This window comes from Phacochoerus africanus, chromosome 3 (assembly GCF_016906955.1).
Source record: "Phacochoerus africanus isolate WHEZ1 chromosome 3, ROS_Pafr_v1, whole genome shotgun sequence".
Classification (NCBI taxonomy): domain Eukaryota; kingdom Metazoa; phylum Chordata; class Mammalia; order Artiodactyla; family Suidae; genus Phacochoerus; species Phacochoerus africanus.
In genome coordinates, this window is record NC_062546.1 from 44,692,112 (window position 1) to 44,705,004 (window position 12,893).

Sequence of the window (12,893 nt, forward strand, 5' to 3'; positions counted from 1 at the left end):
AGCTGCAGCTCTGATTTGACCCCTAGCCTGGGAATTTCCATATGCTACAGGTGTAGCCTGAAAAGAAAAACATTAATTAAAAATTATTTTAAAAATTCAAGAAGCATCTAAATGGTTACATCTTTGGGTAAGTCATTCAAAACTCATAATATTGCTATTTTATTGAGTTAGGGCTGCATGTGGACGTTCCAGGCTTGGAGTTAAATCAGAGCTGTAGCTGCCGGCCTATACCACAGCCACAGCAACACAAGATCCAAGCTGCATCTGTGACATACACCGCAGGTCACAGCGACATTGGATCCTTAGCCCATTGAGCGGGGCAAGGGATCGAACCCAGGTCCTCATGGATACTTGTCAGATTTGTTACTGCTGAGCCACAATGGGAACTCTGGGGCACATCTCTTTAGTTTCCAGCACATACAGCTGAGTGTTCTTCTTTGGGCCCAAACACTTTGAAGTACTTGATAAAAATCCATATGTTGTCTTTCAGCCATATCATCAAAGTTCTGTTTATATTTCTTTGCTTAAAATAATTCCTGTGCTTCATTTTGCCATACATTTGGTTAACATTGGTTTCACTTCAGACCACTTTTCCTTATCAGGATTGCAATTCATTGAAACAAACAACCCAGTTGAAGATGAATTCCAGAAGTGAAATTGCTGTATAGGCATCACAGAGACAGGGTTGCCAAGGCTGCTGCTTCTTCACGCTGATATTTCTACATTGACTGAACTGTAGTCATAGCTAATGTATACATTTTAGTTGACTTCTTTTTTTCTTGTAAGATTTTTATTTTTTCTTTATAGTTGATTTACAGTGCTCTGTCAATTTCTGTTAAACAGAAAAGTGACCCAGTCATACATCTATATACATTCTTTTTCTCACATTATCCTCCATCGTGTTAGTTGACTTCTTAAACTGAGCAGACTTTTTTGGGAAAAGTACCCAATGTCTCAGCAAACAAGATAAGTAATCCTGAAGATCTATGACTTTAGAAGGTGTGCCTGTGGCTACAAAATTAGGTAGGAATGTGAATATTTATGATGATATAAGAATTCATAAAAAGTTACAAAGTTAACAAGCTAACAATCCAAATATAACAAAATCAGAAAAGTATATTTTTACTAATTGATTGCTACCCTACCCTTCTAATTCCTTGACCCATATACATTTTGGCTTTTTACCTGTAAATATAAAAATTATTTTGAAACATCCTCTGTAGAGAAAATAGAAACAACATATAGCTTTTCCTTTGAGATATCTGATTGAATTTTTTTTTTTTTTTTTTGTCTTTTTGCCATTTCTTGGGCCGCTCTCTCAGCATATGGAGGTTCCCAGGCTAGGGGTCCAATCGGAGCTGTAGCCGTCGGCCTATGCCAGAGCCACAGCAACTCGAGATCCGAGCCACATCTGCGACCTACACCACAGCTGACGGCAATGCTGGATCGTTAACCCACTGAGTAAGGCCAGGGACCAAACCCGCAACCTCATGGTTCCTAGTCGGATTTGTTAACCACTGCGCCACGACAGGAACTCCTCTGATTGAAAATTTTTGAAACTTAGTTTTTTTACTGACATTGAGAAAAGCTTCCTTCGGCAACACATCATATTATCAGTCGTGGCATGTAAATTTTTTTTTGAATTACCAAATTTTGGACCACCTCTACCTCATGACTTAAATGTGTGTGCCCTAAAATTTCAGTACATTTGGAGTTTCCTTGTGCAATGACTAATCTTAATACCCTTTTTAAAAAAATTTATTGAGGTATAGTTGACTTACAATATTGTGTTAGTTTCAGGAATACAGCAAAGTGAATCAGTTATACATGTAAACATATCCATTCTCTTTATAGGTTGTTACAAACTATTTTCCTGTGCTATACAGTATGTTCTTATTAATCATCTCTTATACAGTGGTGTGTATATGTTATTCTCAACCTCCTAATTCCTCCCTCCCTTCAAAGGTTTCACTTATGGTGACCATAAGATTGGTTTTGAAATCTGCGAGTTTGTTTCTATTTTATAAATACATTCTTATGTATATTTTTAATTAGGTTACACATATAAATGACATCATATGGTATTTGTCTTTCTCTTTCTGACTTAACTCACTCAGTATGATAATCTCTACTTTTATCCATGTTACTGTGAATGACATTATTTGGTTCTTTTCGTGGATGAGTAGTATTCCATTGTATACATGTACCTGTCAGTGGACACTTGGGTTGCTTCCATGTCTTGGCTATTGTAAATAGTGGTGCACCTTAATACTCTTTAAATTGATGAACCACATTATTAGTGACTGGTCATTGTCTTCTTTGCTGTGACTATGATAAATGTTGCATTTTCATAATCTTTATTTGTGTCAAATCGAAGAGTTGGAATACTTGCCAGTGAATCACACTTTGTATGATTCACTCCCCTTTATTTATTGAATTATCAAGCAAGAACCAATCCATTACTTTTGTTCACCCTTTTCCTCCTAACGAATGCTTCAGATGTATTTCAGTACAAGAGGCTTCTTAGATATTTTAACATTATGTTGTCTTTATTTATTGAGATGAAATTCACAAAGCATAACATTAATCAAAGTGAACAAACAACTCATGGATATTTAGTACATTCATAAAGTTGTATAACCACCATCTCTGTCTAGTTCCAAAATATTTCCATCAATCCAAAATAAAATCTTTGTTTTTGTCTTTTTATGGCTACACCTTTGGCATATGGAAGTTCCCAGGCTAGGGGATGAATTGGAGCTGTAGCTGCCAGCCTGTGCCATAGCCATAGAAATGCAGGATCTGAGCTGCATCTGTAATTTATACCTCAGCTCATGGCAAGGCTGAATCCTTAGGTCACTGAGCGAGGCCAGGGCTTGAACCTCCATCCTCATGGACGCTTGTCAGGTTCGTTACCATTGGGCCACAATGGGAACTTAAAAATAAAATCTTGTACTCATTAAGCAGTTCTGTTTGTTCTCTTGTCCCCTAAGCCCTTGGAAATCACCAGTCCATTTTATCTTTCCATGGGTTTTCCTATTCTAGATAGTTCATGAATCATACAATATGCAATTTTTGGTGTCTGGCTTCTGTCATTTAGCATGTTTTTGAGGTTCACCCACATTGTAGCATGTATTAGTACTTCATTCTCTTTTATATCCGAATAAATAATCCATTGTACGGACATACACATTTACCCATCTTCCTGTTGATGGACATTTGAGTTGGTTCCTTTTATTTTTGCCTATCATGAATAAGGCTACTATGAACAATCTTGTACCAACATTTGTTCAAGTACCTATGAATTCTATTGGGTATATACCTAGAAGTAAAATTGCTGGGTAATCACAGTGGCAAAGTAAGGCTTTAAAATGCACAAAATAAAATACCTAGGATTATAAAAGAAGCCAATTATGTTGACATTGAGCTATCAAAACATGACATAAAATAAATTTGTGCTATGCTAATATGCATTTCTTGATTTTGAAGTATAAGACCCAATGACAGATCTAATAACTGCTATATATTCAAAGTGGTAATGAGTGCAAATGGTATTTTCAGGTGTCTGCAGCCATTGTAAAGTGGTCTGCAAGGTTATGTTTTCGTCATCTCCAGTCTTTACAATATTTATTTATTGTAGGCTAATGAAAATAAAGACATAATTTCTTTCCCATTCAAATTCATGGGACCAATGAATTCTATCTGAATGAGTCCACAGACTTGAAGTTAAGGCCCCCAGTCAAGAACCCCTGCTTTAGAGAGGAGACTGGTGATAAGAATGAACTGCCTGTTGGTCCCTTCTTTCTATGGCTTTACTTCTTCCCACTGTTCTCCCCAACACCCCTTCATCTTGTCATCATCTTCAGAAAGCTCAGATCTACAAGCTTAACTTGAACAGGTACAGATCCATTGAAGTGGAAATGAGATAGTCCTCATTTTGTAAACACATTATCAGCAAATTTTGAGCTGATATCTATGTTTTCTGCATTAGATTAAATTTCTGTATAACTCAAACACCTTGGAATTAAAATAGAAAAATTATTTTAATTCCTAAGCGAGTTTCTTTAAATTTGGCTTTATAAGAGCTCATATACTGAGCTTGGATTTTTCTTTTTCTCTCTTAAGTTCTCTCGTGCCTCTCTCTGCTTCCGCTTCTTCACTGAATTCAGAAGCACTGATATAAGGATGGTCCCATATCATTTCTCCCTGGAGTTTAGAAATGGTTTTTAAAGAGGTCATGCATCTCCTAGACTAACCCCATCCCTCTTAGGATATCTGGAGAGAGAAGCAGCTGGGAGCCAGAGGCCTTGATTATAAAAATCAAAGCCCCAAACCTGATTATAGTTAGAGGAATCCTAGGAATTTAGCTTTCACTAAATTCCATTGCTGTATGATTCATGATGATCTAAGACTTTGCATCTGTTTTTCATTTTCTGAAGATTAAGTTGGTTGCTATTATCAACAATGTTTAGATTTAAACAATTAAAATCAGTTACCCATGTAAAAAACTAAATAAAAAATAAAATAACTTTTCTAAACCAAATATATATATACACTACCATATATAAAATAGATAACCAACAAGGACCTACGGTATAGAACAGAGAACTATACTCAATAGTATACTCAACTATACTCATCATCTCATTTAATCCTCTGAAAATTGTGAGTACGTGCTCTTCTGTGAGTGCAAGTTGTCATTACGATGGTTTCAAGACAAGGAGGCCCAAACTATTGCATTTGGAGGAGATAAGCAGAGAGATCCTGCTGTATAGCACAAGGAACTGTATCCAATCACTTGTGATGGAACACATTGGAGGATAATGTGAGAAAAAGAATGTATATATATGAATACCTGGGTCCCTTTGCTATACACCAGAAATTGACAGAACACTGTAATTGAACTATAATTTTAAAAATTAAAAATTAAAAAAAGACAAGGAGGTCCAGACACAGAATGAGATAGTCAATCAAGTTCAAAAAGCAAGTACCCACCAGTGTACCTAGAACTTGGGGTATATAGCAAATAAAAACTTTAAGTGCTTTTTCTATTGGACCAGAAAACCAACATAAACAAATTTAATTGTGTGCTTCGTTTTTCAGGACAAAGAACGATTATTCCTAAAATAAAAGCCAATACATTACAGGCTGCTCTTCCAGATGAAAGGAGCATTAACATGAGAATATTACCAATAGTTCGTAGTCCTGAAAAGTTCAATCTGCCCATTGGCTCAGAGGAAATATCTCATAGAGGCCAGACATTCAAACAGGATATTTTCCAGTAGGTAAGATTGTTTTTAAAAATCGAGTTTCATTATTATCTGAAAAGAAAAATAAAAAGTGCTCAATTCATATTTGAAGAAATCCAAAGACAGCAGGTAATTAATTCTCTAGGTTCCCAAGAAGTTTCCCTGGAGAGAGTTCAGTGCATTCAAACAAGGGTGTAAATAATTACTGCAAACATGCAGTCCCATATGTCACTGTTATCTTGCTTTGAAGGAAAGAACATCTCTTCTTGGCGTGGATGAGGTTTTTCGACTCCTCCCCAAAGTTATTTATTCAAATTTTTGTGTTTCCGTTACGTTGTTGTTTTCTCTCGAGGAAGCAGAACATACCTTATTCCAACAGTGCAGGAAGAGGAAAGGATGCTGGGCTTGGCTATAAATATTTTATTATGGAGAGAGACAGAGAACCCAGAGGGCCAGATGAAGAGCAGGAAACAAATATGATCATGTTTTCAACTCCTCAGAGGAAGCTTGTATTAAACCATCTCTGCCAGGTTGTTTTCTGCTTGGCTTTTACAGTCAAGCCTGCTAATGAAACACTTTGTGCACCTAGATTTTACTTATTCAATGAGGAACACAGCATCTAGCTGAAAGTTATCTCCATTCTAAAGTATATACAATGAGGGGAGGGATAAATCATGGGTCGGGGTTAATACATATACTCACTAGAATAGATAACCAACAAGGACCTACTGTGTAGCACAGGAAACTATACTCAGTATTTTTATAATAACCTATAAGGGAGAAGAATCTGGAAAATAATATATATATTATATATATAAAAATATATATATAAAAGAATATATGCTACATATTCTTTTCTATACACACATATATATTCAACACATATACATAACTGAATCACTTTGCTATATACCTGAAACTAACAGAATATTGTCAATGAACTATACTTCAATAAAATAAATTTTTTTATGGATTTCCCATCGTGGCACAGCGGAAATGAATCCGACCAGGAACCATGAGGTTGCAGGTTCGATCCCTGGCCTCACTCAGTGGGTTAAGGATCCAGCATTGCCGTGAGCCGCGGTGTAGATTGCAGACATGGCTCCAATCTGGCGTTGCTGTGGCTGTGGCGTAGGCCGGCAGCAACAGCTCCAGTTAGACCCTTAGCCTGGGAACCCCCATGTGCTATGGGTATGGCCCTAAAAAAAGGATGAAAGACAAAAAAGTAAAATAAATTTTTAAAGTATACACAAAAAGCTATTTAAAAATGGCACAGTGGTAGAGATAATGTCTTCATGAATGATCCATGTTTCTTGTGGAAAGGTTCTAGCTTTTTTTTAAAAAAAAGGGTTAAGAAATTAATTTTGCATTAAGTTTTCTCCATGAAATCCATTTGTTTCTCCTCCCACCCCAATGCCTTAGAATTGCTGGAAGATTTAGCCTGATGAGATTTTTGCAGCTCTCATGATTTCATAACCCATTGGAGTTCCTTTGTCCAGAATTCAGTATTAATGAGGCCAAGGTCATACATAGCCTATTATTATAGAGGAAAAAAAAGTCCTTTTTTTTCCCCTAACATAATAGCACAGATCATATCTTAAACCTACCACTCACAAATTTGCATTTCTTGTTACTAGAGGAAGTAGATGAAAGGGTAAATGATGTAACAGACATTCTGTGATTGTAGGGCTGATGGGGCCCATTTCATCCTGGGCCTAAACTGCCTTAAAACGCATCTGCATAAGTGCTTTCATCTTTGAATGAAAAAATATAGTGTGAAAGGACAGAACTATTTGTCCTAATACGACTGACGGTAAATCCTTGTCCTGTTTTACATAAAATAGACTCAGAGAGATTTTGTGTTTAATATATTATAACACACACTTACATATCACATCCATAGAGATGCTTTTTTTGTTGGTAAATCAAAATATGAGTGAACTATAACTTTTTTTTTCAAATTACCCAAAAGTGACAGGTCACTATATTTTGGCTTTAAGAGCTAAATTCAATTATCTACAGTGCTGCTTGGGCTGGGTTTGTTCTTAGTAAAAGCAAGAACTAACATTTTTTACTCTTCACTATTGGCCAGGTACTTTACACCAGCCATTTTCACTTTATCATGAGGACCACCCTAGTCGAGAACATGATGTCCATCTCCACTTTTCAGGGGAATGAATAAATTTGGGGAATAACTCATAGGCCCAAATCAATCATACAGTTAGTACAAGGTTGAGCCACAGCTGTCAGTTGCAAAGCCAATCCCTTCCACTTGAAGGTTGGAAATGCAAATATGAAATTTAGTTGGCATTAGTACCTCATATTAAGATGTACATTATCAACAGGTTCAGAATGGGATGGCCATTATCTAAACATTAAGATTGCTTTTTTTCTCTAGGTCAAGAGTGGCCATGTAGCTTTATCATAGATATATAAATAAAGACTTCTTTTTTTTTGTCTTTTTTTTTGTCTTTTTTGTTGTTGTAGTTGTTGTTGTTGTTGCTGTTGCTATTTCTTGGGCCGCTCCCAAGGCATATGGAGGTTCCCAGGCTAGGGGTCTAATCGGAGCTGTAGCCGCCGGCCTACGCCAGAGCCACAGAAACGCGGGATCCGAGCCTCGTCTGCAACCTACACCACAGCTCACGGCAACGCCGGATCGTTAACCCACTGAGCAAGGGCAGGGATCGAACCCGCAACCTCATGGTTCCTAGTCGGATTCGTTAACCACTGTGCCACGACGGGAACTCCTAAATAAAGATTTCTTAGATGTTTAAAGAGAAAGAAATTTGAGTTTTAGTGATGATCTGGGAACATATTAAAGTAAGTTAATGGCATCTATTTTTTTTTAAAAAAATGTTCTTTGCAGAATAAATAGAAAATGAAAACAATATGCTTTTAATTCATTTTATTTTCCTAGATCAAAGGATTACTTTTATAAAAATATTGAATTATCTTATTGTTATGCAGTACACCCATGTGGTTAGATGAGTCCTAAAATTATATTTCCTGACAAGGTGATTTATCTTCTGATACTCTGACATATATGAAGAGAATCTCACAGGATTTTAAAAGAAATATATATCTACTTATATTTTAGCTGATTTTGAACACATAAGAACTGAGCTTTCAGAACCATCCTTCTCTTTCTTGTTACCTTTGCTAAACATCACTTTCTGCAAATCCTTCTGATCTCAGCAATGGTAGCTTAAAAAACATAGGGCATGCTTTTGTGAAAGTGATTTTACCACCAAATTACTTTGCATGAGCCACATATAAATCAAGGTTTAAATTAACCAGTTTAAGATTTTGAGAGGTAACTCTTAATTGGAAAAATTTTGCAGCCGCTGTAAAACATAGATCTGTATTCCTAAGGAAATCTTCAATGTCCTTCAGAAGTGTTAGTAGATGCATAAAGTGTGATAGCTTTATTGTTTATGGCACAAAGTACTGATATTTTTACAAAATAAAGTCTATTACATGGGTACATTGTATACTTAAAGTTAGCTGACCCATATAATGAAATAAAAGCAGTATTTCTTCTTAAAATCCAAGGAGGAAAGTGGAGCCATCTTCTGGGGGCAGTTTGGGTTGTCCCATAATGGATAAGGTAGACTATCAACCTATAGTTCTTTTTTTTTTTTTAATTTTTTTTTTGTCTTTTTGTCTTTTTAGGGCCACGCCTGCAGCACGTGGATGTTCCCAGGCTTTTGGGGTCTAATCAGAGCTAAAGCCACCGGCCTATGCCACAGCCACAGCAATACCAGGATCCAAGCAGTGTCTGCGACCTGTGCCACAGCTCAGGGTAATGCCGGATCCTTAACCCACTGAGTGAGGCCACTGATCGAACCTGCAACCGCATGGTTCCTAGTAGGGTTCGTTTCCACTACGCCACGACAGGAACTCCATCAACCTATAGTTCTTTTCAAGGAGATTTTCTTTGGGCTTGTCTGGAAATTAGATGAGTCGTGAGTAATATCAGGCAGAAGAAAAGAACTGGGATCTGGAACTTGTCCTTTTAATAGGATAGAGGAGAATATTGCTCTCAGTTTTTGGATATTTCACAAAGCATAGAAAATCTGTATTGGAGAGTTCTCTTCATGGCTCAGCAGTTAACGAACCCAGCTAGGGTCCATGAGAATGTGGGTTCGATCCCTGGCCATGCTCAGTGGGTTAAGGATCCGGCATTGCTGTGAGCTGTGGTGTAGTTCGCAGACACGGCTTGGATCCTGCGTTGCTATGGCTGTGGTATAGGCCAGTGGCTGTAGCTCCGATTCATCTCCTAGCCTGGGAACGTCCATATGCCACAGGTGCAGTCTGAAAAGAAAAAAAAAGAAAAAAAGAAAGAGAAAAGAAAATCTGTATTGGTCTCTTTCTACCCTATCAGCATTTATTTTTTTCTCATTTAAAGGGCAGTGCTCTGCAAGACCATAATATCTGCATATAGACTACATAAGATTCACCAGCGTGCATACAGTGGCTCCTCATTATTCATGGGTTTTGTATTTGCAAACTCACCTAATTATTTTTTTGCATTTCTGTTCTTTTTCTTGCTGATTTCACTGTTGGAAATGCCCCCCGCCCCCGCACCCCAGCATAGTGCTGAAGTGCTGCCTAGTATTCCTAAGAGCAGGAAGGCTGTGATATACCTTAAGGAGAAAATGTATGTCTTAGAGAAGCCTTGTTCAGGTATGAGTTGTAGAACTCTTGGCTGTGGGTTGAGTGTAAGTGAACCAATAATATATATTAAATGAGGTGTCTTTAAATGGAAACACATATAAAACCAAATAGCAAAGTCATGTATTGGTTGATCGATGCAAACTAGCAGAAACCTAATCCTGTATTTCCTCTTAGAACAACAGTGATTCAGTGTTGGTGGCGACTTAATAGAACATAATGATGAAAAATAATGAGAATCAACTGTATTAAACCTGTATAACTACTAGCCAGTGGACGAGACCCCAAAGATTCACAGGCCAAATCCACAGTTCCTGTCCCTAGAGGGCTCACCATCCACAAGAGAGATGGACTCCCAGTAGAATGATTAGGGAAAGTGCTATGACAGATGCTGGCAGTGCTAAGGGGAACCTGGTCTTGCCTGGGGGTGCTCAGGTCATAACATGCAGATCAGTAACTACATGTCTGAGAAAAGGACTGAAACAGAAAAGAAAGTATGTCCAGCATGGAGAATGTGAAGTCAATGAGATTTTATGTTTATTTTTAAACACAGCATAATGTTGGTGGCGTTCTGACTCATGTTGGTACCATGTTGTTGCAGAAATACACTGTGGCGAAATGCTTCCATCTTGCCAAAATGAACAGTGAGGAAAAATGAAGAACCCTGAAGAACTCCAAAGAAAAGTTGCAGAGCAGGAATAGCCACCCTCCTCTGGAGTCTGATTCATCCACAGCCATCATAAAAAAGGTAGGGGAATAAATTATGTTATGGGTTTTTTTTCTCCTTTTCAGTTTTATTTTAAACTATGCAATGGTAAGAAACCAAAAAGTACCTTTTAATATATTCATGGGATAACATCTACATGCCTGCACATTGTTCCAGGCATTTAAGGATACAACGGTGAACAAAAAGGCAGCTTTGAAGGAGCTGGCATTCATGTAGTGGGAGGATATCAATAAGTAGAGTCAACCCTCCATATCCATGGATTCTACATCTACATTGAGTCCCTGGGTGGGGAACCTGCAGATACAGAGGGCCGACTTTATTGTGCTATTTTATATATAGGACATCCATGGATTTTGGTAGCCACAGGCATCCTGAAACCAGTTGCCCCCGGGTACTGGGGATGACTATAAATCAGCACAAAAGAAACTGGCGGCCATTCAAAATGTTCATGAATGTGGCAAACAGGTTAATAAAATAAAGGATGATTGAAGGGCTACTTCTTTTGGATGTCAAAGCAGACCACTTAGAGAATTTTGAGTTGAATGATGGGAAAGAGCCAGCTGGGTAAAGGTTTGCAGATGGAACCTTGCCTGTGCTATGAACCAGGATCCAGATGGATATATTCGAGGCTCAGGAAGCCATTATTGCTTTGAGAGGGTATTTGGAAAATCGTGATGTAGAGAAGTTGGAGAGCCTTTCGACATGGAGGAGTGTCTTGATTTTACTCCAGTGAAGACATAAGCCATTGGAGAGTTATTAGCAGAGGAATTTATATAAGTGAATTCATATTTTTGAAAGATCATTCTGCTTTATTTAGCTAAAGGTTAGGGGCTCAGTGACAATGGAAAACAGGGTGCTGTCATCTAAGCAAGAGATGCTGGTGAGTTGGCTTAGGGACATTACATCAGGGATAGATGCGTTTAAACTAGAAGACTGCCAGTGCTCTTTATGAATCCCCAAACATAATTTTAAATTTCATATATAGGGTATGCTTTCATTTGTGTTTTAATGTACAATAGTTAAGTGGTTATTTATTTTGCTGTTTCAAAGAACAGCTTCTCATATATATGTTTGTGGCTTCTGAAACTTAGAGGATATTGATGTCACATTGTGAAAAGACTCAAAATTCTGCTCTGAAATCTCATTTCAAGGTAGGTGTTCTTGCAACATTTGGAGACTTGAGCTTTCCAGATGCTTTTTCAACAACATTCTTCCTTCCTGCCTAGTTCCTGACATCTGAGAAGAGTGTTACTTAAATAATCGATATTTGAAATTTATTTTTTTTAATTTATTTAAATAACTGAGGGGTGCCCTTCTGGATAAGTAGGGCATATGCATTTTTAAAGGACTGGTGGCTTAGGTTAGTCAAGCATAACTTCAAGACAAACTTTCATACTGGATTATTCCTATATGGAACATTAAAGGAAAAATGAAAATAATATTGAAAATTGGTGTTTTTAAAAGGACAGGAATATGTAAGAGATTAATTTCCAAAATATACCAACAGCTTATATAGCTCAATATAAAAAAAATCAAAAAATGGGCAGAAGACCTAAATAGACATTTTTCCAAAGACATGCAGATGGCCAAGAGGCACATGAAAAGATGCTCAGTATAACTAAGTATTAGAGAAATGCAGATCAAAACTACAATGAGGTACCACTTCACAACAGTCAGAATGGCTATCATCAAAAAAGTCTACAAATGATAAATGCTGGAGAGGGTATAGAGAAAAAGGAACCCTATTACACTGTTGGTGGGAATATAAGTTAGTACAACCACTATGGAGAGCAGTATGGAGGTTCCTGAAAAACTAAAAGTGCAGTTATCATATCCAGCAATCCCACTCCTGGGCATATATCAGGAAAAGACAAAAACTATAATTTGAGGAGATATGTGCACTACTTATGATAAGTTCATAGCAGCACTATTTACAATATGTAAGGCATGGAAACAACCTAAGTGACCATCAACAGATGAATGGGTAAAGACGATGTGGTATATATAAACAATGGAATATTACTCAGCCATAAAAAAGAATTAAATAATGCCATTTGAAGCAATGTGGATGGACCTAGAGCTCATCATAGTAAGTGAAATATGTCATAGAAAAACAGATATCATATGAAATCACTTATATGCGGAATCTCAAAAAATGACACAAATGACTTATTACAAAACTGAAACAGACTCAACGATGTAGAAAACAAATTTATGATTACCAAAGGGGAAAGGCAGAGGTT